Raw genomic sequence first — 13,432 nt, forward strand, 5'->3', positions numbered from 1 at the left:
TCTCTCTCTCTCTCTGTATCACTATCTCTCTATCTCTCCTGCATTATCTCTCTCTCTCTGTATCACTATCTCTCCTGCATTATCTCTCTCTCTCTCTCTTTGTATCACTCTATCTATTGCTCCTGCATTAGCTCTCTCTGTCTGTCTCTCTGAGACCCTCTCTCCATCTGTCTGAGTCTCTCTCTGTCTGAGTCTCTCAGTTCCTGTCTCACTATCTCTCTCTCGCACTCTCTGTCTCTCACACTATCATCTTCCTAACGCTGCCTCTCTGAGTCTATCTCTGTGTCTCTCCCCTCTCTGTGCCTCTGACCCACTCTCTCCCTCTCTCTCTCTCCTGCTCGGACCTGAGATTTACCAGTGACGGTGCTCTCACAGTGCCCTCTTGCCTCTGCCTGTTCTGTACCTTAAACCTGACATCGCTGCAGAATGGCTGGAGGTGGAGGGGGTGGGGAAAGTGTGGCACACAGTGACCGTTCTGACAGAGAGTGAGGGACCGATGTTACCAGGCATCATGGCAAGGACAGGGCAGAGGTGGGACAAGACACAGCGGTCTCAGGAGGGTCAACACACACACCTCCATACCTCCAGGCAGGAGACACCCCACCCTCACAATATCCCAACATTTCAGCGTCTCAGGACTCCCGCTCAGCAGGGTTATAGACAGAGCGAGGGAGAAATCCTCACCCTCATGATACGGAGATGCCGGTGTTGGACTGGGGTGTACAAAGTTAAAAATCCCACAACACCAGGTTATAGTCCAACAGGTTTAATTGGAAGCATTAGCTTTCGGAGCAACGCTCCTTCATCAGGGGGAGGTGGAGGATGAGATTGTAAGACACTGAGTCTATAGCAAACGTTTGAGTGTGATGTAACGGAAATTACACATTGAAAACTACCTCAATTGTTTGTTACGTCTCTCGTCTGTTGGAATGACCATATTAGACCCACTTGTTCATGTATAAACTCTCACAACATCCCAATTTGTTTCAGCACCTCAACACTATCATTTACCAGGTCCTGGATTGGTGGGGCTGGAAGAGCACAGCAGGTCAGGCAGCATCCAAGGAGCAGACGTTTCGGGCAAAAGCCCTTCATCAGGAATAAAGGCAGAGAGCCTGAAGGGTGGAGAGAGATAGGGAGGGGGTGTAGGGGCTGGAGGGGGGTTACAGAGATAGGGAGGGGGTGTAGGGGCTGGAGGGGGGTTACAGAGATAGGGAGAGGGAGTAGGGGCTGGAGGGGGTTACAGAGATAGGGAGGGGGTGTAGGGGCTGGAGGGGGTTACAGAGATAGGGAGGGGGTGTAGGGGCTGGAGGGGATTACAGAGATAGGGAGGGGGTGTAGGGGCTAGAGGGGGTTACAGAGATTGGAGGCAGTGTAGAGGGTGGGGGGTTACAGAGATAGGGAGGCGGTGAAGGGGTTGAGGGGGTTACAGAGATAGGGAGGGGGTGTAGGGGCTGGTGAGGATTACAGAGATAGGGAGGGGGTGTAGGTGCTGGAGGGGGTTACAGAGATAGGGAGAGGGTGTAGGGACCGGAGGGGGTTACAGAGATAGGGAGAGTGTGTGAGAGTGTGTGTGTGTGTGAGAGAGAGTGTGTGTGTGAGAGAGAGAGTGTGTGTGTGAGAGAGAGAGACAGAGAGCATGAAAGAGAGAGAGTGTGTGTGTGTGTGTGTGAGAGAGAGTGTGTGTGTGTGTGAGAGAGAGAGAGTGTGTGAGAGAGAGAGTGTGTGTGTGTGAGAGAGAGAGAGTGTGTGTGTGAGAGAAAGTGTGTGTGTGTGTGAGAGAGAGTGTGTGTGTGAGAGAGAGAGACAGAGAGCATGAAAGAGAGAGAGTGTGCGTGTGAGAGAGAAAGAGTGTGCATGTGAGAGAGAGAGAGTGTGAGTGTGAGAGAAAGCGTGTGTGTGAGAGAGAGAGAGTGTGTGTGAGAGAGTGTGTGTGAGAGAGTGTGTGTGTGAGAGAAAGCGTGTGTGTGTGTGAGAGAGAAAGAATGTGTGTGTGTGAGAGAGAGAGTGTTTGTGAGAGAGAGAGAGCGAGAGAGGAAGAGAGCGCAAGAGTTGGTCAAGTACAAGGAGAGATGGGGAGAGCGGTGGCCAAGTATGGGGAGAGTGAGAGACAGAGAGAGAGAGAGAGAGACAGAGTGACAGAGAGAGAGAGAGAGAGAGACAGAGAGAGAGAGAGAGAGAGACAGAGAGACAGAGAGAGAGAGAGAGAGAGAGAGAGACAGAGAGAGAGAGAGAGATGGGGTTGTGCAGAAATGGGAGTGACAGCACTGAGGGTAACAGAGATGGGGGTTACAGCGATAGACATGGAGACATAGAACATAACAGTGCAGTACAGGCCCTTCGGCCCTCTGCTGACCATTCTCTTCCATCTGCCTATCCAATGACCATTTAAATGCCCTTAAAGTTGGCGAATCTACTACTGTTGCAGACAAAGCATTCCACACCCTATTACTCTCTGAGTAAAGAAACTCCCTCTGACATCTGTCCTATATCTATCACCCCTCAATTTAAAGCTATGCCCCATCGTCCCCATACTTGGAAAAAGGCTCTCCCTGCCCACCCTATCTAACCCTCTGATTATCTTGTATGTCTCTATTAAGTCACCTCCCAACCTTCTTCTCTCTAACGTGAACAGCCTCACGCCCCTCAGCTTTTCCTCATAAGACCTTCCCTCCAGACCAGGCAACATCCTGGTAAATCCCCTCTGCACCCTTTCCAAAGCTTCCACGTCCTTCCCATGATGCGGTGACCGGAACTGTACACAATACTCCGAGTGCGGCCGTACCAGAGTTTTGTACAGCTGCAGCATAACCTCATGGTTCCGGAACTCAATCCCTCTACCGATAAACGCCAACACACCGTATGCCTTCTTAACAATCCTATCAATCTGGGTGGCAACTTTCAGGGATCTATGTACCTGGACACCGAGATCTCTCTGCTCATCCACACTCCCAAGAATCTTACCGTTAGCCCAGCACTCTGCATTCCTGTTACTCCTTCCAAACTAAATCCCCTCACACTTTTCTGCATTAAACTCCATTTGCCACCTCTCAGCCCAGCTCTGCAGCTTATCTCTGTCCCTCTGTAACCTGCAGCATCCTTCCGCACTGTCCATAACCCCACTGAGTCATCCGCAAATTTACTAACCCATCCTTCAATGCCCTCATCCAGGTCGTTTATAAAAATGACGAACAGCAGTGGACCCAACACCGAACCTTGCCGTACACCACTAGTAACTGAACTCCAGGATGAACATTTCCCATCAACCACCACCCTCTCTCTTCTTTCAGCTAGCCAATTTCAAATCCAAACCGCTAAATCCCCCTCAATCCCGAAGCTCTGTATTTCCTGCAATAGCCTACCGTGGGGAACCTTATCAAAGGCTTGACTGAAGTCCATATACACCACATCTTCATCTACCTGTTTGGTCACCTTCTCAAAGAACTCAATAAAGTTAGTGAGGCACAACTTACCCTACACAAAACCGTGTTGACTATCCCTAACCAAATTATTGCTTTCCAGATGATGATAAATCCTACCTCTGGTAACCTTTTCCAGTATCTTACCTCCAGCTGAAGTAAGGGTCACTGGCCTATAATTACCCGGGTCGCCCAGACTCCCCTTCCCAAACAAAGGAACAGCGTTTGCTATCCTCCAGTATTCTGGCATTATTCCTGTAGACAATAACGAAAGGCAAAGACTCTGGAATCTCCTCCCTGGCTTCCCAGAGAATCCGAGGATACACCCCATCCACCCAGGGGACTTACCTATTTTGGGGGTTACAGAGATGGGGGGTTACAGAGACATGGTTACAGAAATGGGGTTGCAGAGATGGGGTTATGGAGATGGGGGTAATAAACATGGGGTTGCGGTGATGGGGTAATAGAGATGGGAGTTACAGAGATGGGGTTCACAGATATGGGGGATATAGTAAAGGGGATAATAGTGATGGGGGTTATAGTGACGGGGGTTACAGTGATGTGGATTATAGACATGGGGATTATAGTGTTGGGGATGATAGAGATGGGGATTATAGAGATGGGGATTATAGTGATGGGTATTGTCGAAATGGGGATTAAAGTGATGTGAGTTATAGTGATGGGGATTATAGTGATGGAGACTATAGTGATGATGATTATAGAGATGGGAACAATCGTGATGTGGATTATAGTGATGGGGAATATCGGGATGGGTATTTTAGAGATGGGGATTATAGAGATGGGGATTATAGTGATGGAGGTTATAATGATGGGGATTATAATGATGTGAATTATAGTGATGGGGAGTATAGAGATGGGGATTATAGTGATGAGGAATACAGTGTAGGGGATTACAGTGATGCGGGTTATTGTGATGATGATTGTAGTGATGGGGATTATAGTGATGGGGATTATCGTGATGGTGATTACAGTGATGAGGATTATAGTGATGGGGATTATACTGATGGGGATTATAGTGATGGGGGTTATAGTGATGGGGATTATAGAGATGGGGATTATAGTGATGGATTATAGAGATGGGGGTTATAGTGATGGGGATTATAGAGATGGGGGTTATAGAGATGGGGGTTATGGTGATGGGGATTATAGAGATGGGGATTATAGTGATGGGGATTATAGAGATGGGGATTATAGAGATGGGGGTTATAGTGATGGGGATTATAGTGATGGGGATTATAATGATGGGGATTATAGTGATGGGGTTATAGAGATGGGGGTTATAGTGATGGGGGTTATAGTGATGGGGGTTATAGTGATGGGGGTTGTAGTGATGGGGATTATAGAGATGTGGATTATAGAGATGGGGATTATAGTGATGTGGATTATAGTGATGGGGATTATAGAGATGGGGTTATAGAGATGGGGGTTATAGTGATGGGGATTATAGTGATGGGGATTATAATGATGGGGATTATAGTGATAGGGATTATAGTGATGGGGATTATAGAGATGGGGATTATAGTGATGGGGATTATAGAGATGGGGATTATAGAGATGGGGATTATAATGATGGGGATTATAGTGATGGGGGTTATAGTGCTGGGGGTTATCATGATGGGGGTTGTAGTGATGGGGATTATAGAGATGTGGATTATAGAGATGGGGATTATAGTGATGTGGATTATAGTGATGGGGATTATAGAGAATGGGTTATAGAGATGGGGTTATAGCGATGGGGATTATAGTGATGGGGATTATAATGATGGGGATTATAGTGATAGGGATTATAGTGATGGGGATTATAGAGATGGGGTTATAGAGATGGGGGTTATAGTGATGGGGATTAAAGTGATGCGGGTTATCCATCTCTAAAATACCCATCTCTGTATTCCCCTTCACTATAATCCACATCACGATTGTTCCCATCTCTATAATCATCATCACTATAGTCTCCATCACTATAATCCCCATCACTATAACTCACATCACTATAATCCCCATTTCGACAATCCCCATCACTATAATTCCCAACTCAATAACCCCCATCTCTGTCATCCCCATAGTAGGGGGTTATAGTGATGGGGATTATAGGGATGGGGATTATGGTGATGGGGGTTATAGTGATGGGGATTATAGTGATGGGGGTTATAGGGATGGGGATTATAGTGATGGGGGTTATAGAGATGGGGATTATAGTGATGGGGGTAATAGAGATGGGGACTATAGTAATGGGGATTATAGTGATGGGGGTTATAGGGATGGGGATTATAGTGATGGGGGTTATAGTGATGGGGATTATAGTGATGGGGGTTATAGGGATGGGGATTATAGGGATGGGGATTATAGTGATGGGGGTTATAGTGATGGGGATTATAGTGATGGGGGTTATAGTGATGGGGATTATAGTGATGGGGGTTATAGGGATGGGGATTATAGGGATCGGGATTATAGTGATGGGGGTTATAGTGATGGGGATTATAGTGATGGGGGTTATAGAGATGGGGATTATAATGAAGTAGATTATAGTGATGGGGGTTATAGAGTTGGGGATTATAGTGATGGGGATAATAGTGATGTGGATTATTGTGATGGGGATTACAGAGATGGGGGTTATAGTGATGGGGATTATAGAGATGGGGGTTATAGTGATGGGGGTTATAGTGATGGGGGTTATAGTGATGGAGGTTATAGAGATGGGGATTATAGTGATGGGGGTTATAGTGATGGGGATTATAATGATGGGGTTATAGTGATGGGGATTATAAAGATGGGGTTATAGAGATGGGGGTTATAGTGATGGGGATTATAGTGATGCGGGTTATAGTGATGGGGATTATAGAGATGGGGATTATAGTGATGTGGATTATAGAGATGGGGATTATAGTGATGGGGATTATAGTGATGTGGGTTATAGTGATGAGGATTATAGAGATGGGGTTATAGAGATGGGGGTTATAGTGATGGGGATTATAGTGATGGGGATTATAGTGATGGAGATTATAGAGATGGGGATTATAGAGATGGGGATTATAGTGATGGGGATTATAGTGATGTGGATTATAGTGATGGGGATTATAGAGATGGGGATTATAGAGATGGGGATTATAGTGATGTGGGTTATCCATCTCTAAAATACCTATCTCTATATTCCCCATCACTATAATCCACATCACGATTGTTCCCATCTCTATAATCATCATCACTATAACTCACATCACTATAATCCTCATTTCGACAATCCCCATCACTATAATTCTCAACTCTATCATCCCCATCTCTATCATCCCCATGGTAGGGGGTTATAGTGATGGGGATTATAGGGATGGGGTTTATAGTGATGGGGGTTATAGTGATGGGGGTTATAGGAATGGGGATTATAGTGATGGGGGTTATAGAGATAGATTTATAGTGATGGGGGTAATAGAGATGGGGACTATAGTGATGGGGATTATAGTGATGGGGGTTATAGTGATGGGGGTTATAGTGAAGGGGGTTATAGGGATGGGGATTATAGTGATGGGGGTTATAGTGATGGGGGTTATAGTGAAGGGGGTTATAGAGATGGGGATTATAGTGATGGGGTAATAGAGATGGGGATTATAGTAATGGGGATTATAGTGATGGGGGTTATAGTGAAGGGGATGTAGAAATGGGGCTAATAGAGATGGGGATTATAGTGATGGGGATTATAGTGATGGGGATTATTGAGATGGGGATTATAGAGATGGGGATTATAGAGATGTGGATTATAGTGATGGGGTTATAGTGATGGGGATTATAATGAAGTAGATTATAGTGATGGGGGTTATAGAGTTGGGGATTATAGTGATGGGGATTATAGTGATGGGGGTTATAGTGATGGGGTTATAGTGATGGGGATTATAGTGATGCGGGTTATAGTGAAGGGGGTTGTGGAAATGGGGCTAATAGAGATGGGGATTGTAGTGATGGGGATTATAGTGATGAGGATGATAGTGATGGGGATTATTGAGATGGGGATTATAGAGATGGGGATTACAGAGATGTGGATTATAGTGATGGGGTTACAGTGATGGGGATTATAGTGATGGGGATTATAATGAAGTAGATTATAGTGATGGGGGTTATAGAGTTGGGGATTATAGTGATGGGGTTATAGTGATGTGGATTATAGTGATGGGATTATAGTGATGGGGGTTATAGTGATGGAGGTTATAGAGATGGGGATTATAGTGATGGGGGTTATAGTGATGGGGGTTATAGTGATGGGGGTTATAGTGATGGGGGTTATAGTGATGGGGATTATACTGATGGGAATTATAGTGATGGAGATTATAGAGATATGGATTATAGTGATGGGGATTATAGTGATGGGGGTTATAGAGATGGGGATTATAGTGATGGGGATTATAGTGATGCGGGTTATAGTGATGAGGATTATAGAGATGGGGTTATAGAGATGGGGGTTATAGTGATGGGGATTATAGTGATGGGGATTATAGTGATGGAGATTATAGAGATGGGGATTATAGAGATGGGGATTATAGTGATGGGGATTATAGTGATGTGGATTATAGTGATGGGGATTATAGAGATGGGGATTATAGAGATGGGGATTATAGTGATGCGGGTTATCCATCTCTAAAATACCTATCTCTATATTCCCCATCACTATAATCCACATCACGATTGTTCCCATCTCTATAATCATCATCACTATAACTCACATCACTATAATCCTCATTTCGACAATCCCCATCACTATAATTCTCAACTCTATCATCCCCATCTCTATCATCCCCATGGTAGGGGGTTATAGTGATGGGGATTATAGGGATGGGGTTTATAGTGATGGGGGTTATAGTGATGGGGGTTATAGGAATGGGGATTATAGTGATGGGGGTTATAGAGATGGATTTATAGTGATGGGGGTAATAGAGATGGGGACTATAGTGATGGGGATTATAGTGATGGGGGTTATAGTGATGGGGGTTATAGTGAAGGGGGTTATGGGGATGGGGATTATAGTGATGGGGGTTATAGTGATGGGGGTTATAGTGAAGGGGGTTATAGAGATGGGGATTATAGTGATGGGGTAATAGAGATGGGGATTATAGTAATGGGGATTATAGTGATGGGGGTTATAGTGAAGGGGATGTAGAAATGGGGCTAATAGAGATGGGGATTATAGTGATGGGGATTATAGTGATGGGGATTATTGAGATGGGGATTATAGAGATGGGGATTATAGAGATGTGGATTATAGTGATGGGGTTATAGTGATGGGGATTATAATGAAGTAGATTATAGTGATGGGGGTTATAGAGTTGGGGATTATAGTGATGGGGATTATAGTGATGGGGGTTATAGTGATGGGGTTATAGTGATGGGGATTATAGTGATGCGGGTTATAGTGAAGGGGGTTGTGGAAATGGGGCTAATAGAGATGGGGATTGTAGTGATGGGGATTATAGTGATGAGGATGATAGTGATGGGGATTATTGAGATGGGGATTATAGAGATGGGGATTACAGAGATGTGGATTATAGTGATGGGGTTACAGTGATGGGGATTATAGTGATGGGGATTATAATGAAGTAGATTATAGTGATGGGGGTTATAGAGTTGGGGATTATAGTGATGGGGTTATAGTGATGTGGATTATAGTGATGGGATTATAGTGATGGGGGTTATAGTGATGGAGGTTATAGAGATGGGGATTATAGTGATGGGGGTTATAGTGATGGGGGTTATAGTGATGGGGGTTATAGTGATGGGGGTTATAGTGATGGGGATTATACTGATGGGAATTATAGTGATGGAGATTATAGAGATATGGATTATAGTGATGGGGATTATAGTGATGGGGATTATAGAGATGAGGATTATAGTGATGGGGATTATAGTGATGGGGGTTATAGTGATGGGGATTATAATGAAGTAGATTATAGTGATGGGGGTTATAGAGTTGGGGATTATAGTGATGGGGATTATAGTGATGTGGATTATTGTGATGGGGATTACAGAGATGGGGGTTATAGTGATGGTGATTATAGAGATGGGGGTTATCGTGATGGGGGTTATAGTGATGGGGGTTATAGTGATGGAGGTTATAGAGATGGGGATTATAGTGATGGGGGTTATAGTGATGGGGATTATAATGATGGGGATTATAGTGATAGGGATTATAGTGATGCGGATTATAGTGATGGGGTTATAGTGATGGGGATTATAGAGATGGGGTTATAGAGATGGGGGTTATAGTGATGGGGATTATAGTGATGCGGGTTATAGTGATGGGGATTATAGAGATGGGGATTATAGTGATGTGGATTATAGAGATGGGGATTATAGTGATGGGGATTATAATGATGCGGGTTATAGTGATGAGGATTATAGAGATGGGGTTATAGAGATGGGGGTTATAGTGATGGGGATTATAGTGATGGAGATTATAGAGATGGGGATTATAGAGATGGGGATTATAGTGATGGGGATTATAGTGATGTGGATTATAGTGATGGGGATTATAGAGATGGGGATTATAGAGATGGGGATTATAGTGATGCGGGTTATCCATCTCTAAAATACCTATCTCTATATTCCCCATCACTATAATCCACATCACGATTGTTCCCATCTCTATAATCATCATCACTATAACTCACATCACTATAATCCTCATTTCGACAATCCCCATCACTATAATTCTCAACTCTATCATCCCCATCTCTATCATCCCCATGGTAGGGGGTTATAGTGATGGGGATTATAGGGATGGGGTTTATAGTGATGGGGATTATAGTGATGGGGGTTATAGGAATGGGGATTATAGTGATGGGGGTTATAGAGATGGATTTATAGTGATGGGGGTAATAGAGATGGGGACTATAGTGATGGGGATTATAGTGATGGGGATTATAGTGATGGGGGTTATAGTGATGGGGGTTATAGTGAAGGGGATTATAGGGATGGGGATTATAGTGATGGGGGTTATAGTGATGGGGGTTATAGTGAAGGGGGTTATAGAGATGGGGATTATAGTGATGGGGTAATAGAGATGGGGATTATAGTGATGGGTGTAATAGAGATGGGGACTATAGTAATGGGGATTATAGTGATGGGGGTTATAGTGAAGGGGATGTAGAAATGGGGCTAATAGAGATGGGGATTATAGTGATGGGGATTATTGAGATGGGGATTATAGAGATGGGGATTATAGAGATGTGGATTATAGTGATGGGGTTATAGTGATGGGGATTATAATGAAGTAGATTATAGTGATGGGGGTTATAGAGTTGGGGATTATAGTGATGGGGATTATAGTGATGGGGGTTATAGTGATGGGGTTATAGTGATGGGGATTATAGTGATGCGGGTTATAGTGAAGGGGGTTGTGGAAATGGGGCAAATAGAGATGGGGATTGTAGTGATGGGGATGAGAGTGATGAGGATGATAGTGATGGGGATTATTGAGATGGGGATTATAGAGATGGGGATTACAGAGATGTGGATTATAGTGATGGGGTTATAGTGATGGGGATTATAGTGATGGGGATTATAATGAAGTAGATTATAGTGATGGGGGTTATAGAGTTGGGGATTATAGTGATGGGGTTATAGTGATGTGGATTATAGTGATGGGATTATAGTGATGGGGGTTATAGTGATGGGGGTTATAGTGATGGGGGTTATAGTGATGGGGTTTATAGTGATGGGGGTTATAGTGATGGGGGTTATAGTGATGGGGATTATAGTGATGGGGGTTATAGTGATGGGGACTATAGTGATGGGGATTATAGTGATGGGGATTATTGAGATGGGGATTATTGAGATGGGGATTATAGAGATGGGATTATAGAGATGTGGATTATAGTGATGGGGTTATAGTGATGGGGATTATAATGAAGTAGATTATAGTGATGGGGGTTATAGAGTTGGGGATTATAGTGATGGGGGTTATAGTGATGGGGATTATAGGGGTGGGGATTATAGAGATGGAGGTTATAGTGATGGGGATTATAGAGATGGGGCTTATAGAGACGGGGAATATAGAGATGGGGTTATTGTGATGGAGATTATAGAGATGTGGATTATAGAGGTGAGTATTATAGTGATGGGGATTATAGTGATGCAGGTTATAGTGAAGGGGGTTGTGGAAATGGGGATTATAGAGATGGGGATTATATTGATGGAGATTATAGAGATGGGGATTATAGTGATGGGGATTATAGTGATGGGGATTATAGTGATTGGGATAATAGAGATGGGGATTATAGAGGTGTGGATTATAGTAATGGGGGTTATAGAGATGTGGATTATACTGATGGGGACTATAGTGATGGTGGATATAGTGATGGGTATTATCGAGATGGGAATTATAGTGATGGGGATTATAGTGATGGAGATTATAGAGATGGGGGTTATAGTGATGGGGGTTATAGTGATGGGGGTTATTGTGATGGGTATTATAGAGATGGGAAGTTTAGTATGGGGATTATAGTGATGGGGTTATAGTGATGGGGGTTCTAGTGATGGGGATTATAGTGATGGGGATTACTGTGATGGGGATTATAGTGATGAAGATTATAGTCATGGGGATTATAGTGATGGAGATTATAGAGATGGGGACTATAGTGATGGTGGTTACAGAGATGGGGGTTATAGTGATGGGGATTATAGAGATGGGGATTATAGAGATGGGGGTTATGGAGACAGGGGTTATAGTGATGGGGATGATAGTGATGGGGATAGTAGAGGTGGGGATTACAGAGATGGGCATTATAGTGATTGGGAATATAGAGATACGAGTTATAGTGAAATGGGTTATAGAGATGGGGATTATAGTGATGGGGATTATAGTGACGGGGTTATAGAGATGGGGATTATAGTGATGGGGGTTATAGTGAAGGGTTGTGGAAATGGGGATTATAGAGATGGGGATTATAGTGATTGGGATTATAGAGATTGGGATTATAGAGATGGGGATTATAGTGATTGGAATTATAGAGATGGGGGTTATAGTGATGGGGATTATAGGGATGTGGATTATAGACATGGGGATTATAGAGACGGGGATTATAGTGATGGGGGTTATAGGGATGGGGATTATAGTGATGGGGGTTATAGTGATGGGGGTTATAGTGATGTGGATTACAGCGATGGGGATTATAAAGATGGGGATTATAGTGATTGGGATTATAGAGATTGGGATTATAGAGTTGGGGATTATAGTGATTGGAATTATAGAGATGGGGGTTATAGTGATGGGGATTATAGTGATGGGGATTATAGCGAATGGTACTACAGTGATGGGGGTTATAGTGATGGGGATTATAGTGATGGGGATTATAGGGATGGGGATTATAGAGATGGGGGTTATAGAGATGAGGATTATAGAGATGTGGATTATAGAGATGGGGATTATAGAGACGGGGATTATAGTGATGGGGGTTATAGGGATGGGGATTTTAGTGATGTGGGTTATAGTGATGGGGGTTATAGTGATGTGGATTACAGCGATGGGGATTATAGAGATGGGGATTATAGAGATGAGGATTATAGAGATGTGGATTATAGAGATGGGGATTATAGAGACGGGGATTATAGTGATGGGGGTTATAGGGATGGGGATTTTAGTGATGGGGGTTATAGTGATGGGGGTTATAGTGATGTGGATTACAGCGATGGGAATTATAGAGATGGGGATTATAGAGATGGGGGTTATAGTGATGGGGATTACAGAGATGGGGTTATAGAGATGGGGATCACAGTGATGGGGATTATAGTGATGGGGGTTATAGTGATAGGGATTATAGTGATGGGTATTATAGAGATGGGGATTATAGAGATGGGAATTATAGTGATGGGGATTATAGAGATGGGGGTTATAGAGATGAGCATTATAGAGATGGGAATTATAGTGATGGAGATTATAGAGATGGGGACTATAGCGATGGGGATTATTGTGAAGGGGATGATAGTGATGGGGATTTTAGTGATGGGGATTATAG

The sequence above is a fragment of the Hemiscyllium ocellatum genome, chromosome 40, assembly GCF_020745735.1.
Source record: "Hemiscyllium ocellatum isolate sHemOce1 chromosome 40, sHemOce1.pat.X.cur, whole genome shotgun sequence".
Taxonomy (NCBI): Eukaryota; Metazoa; Chordata; class Chondrichthyes; order Orectolobiformes; family Hemiscylliidae; genus Hemiscyllium; species Hemiscyllium ocellatum.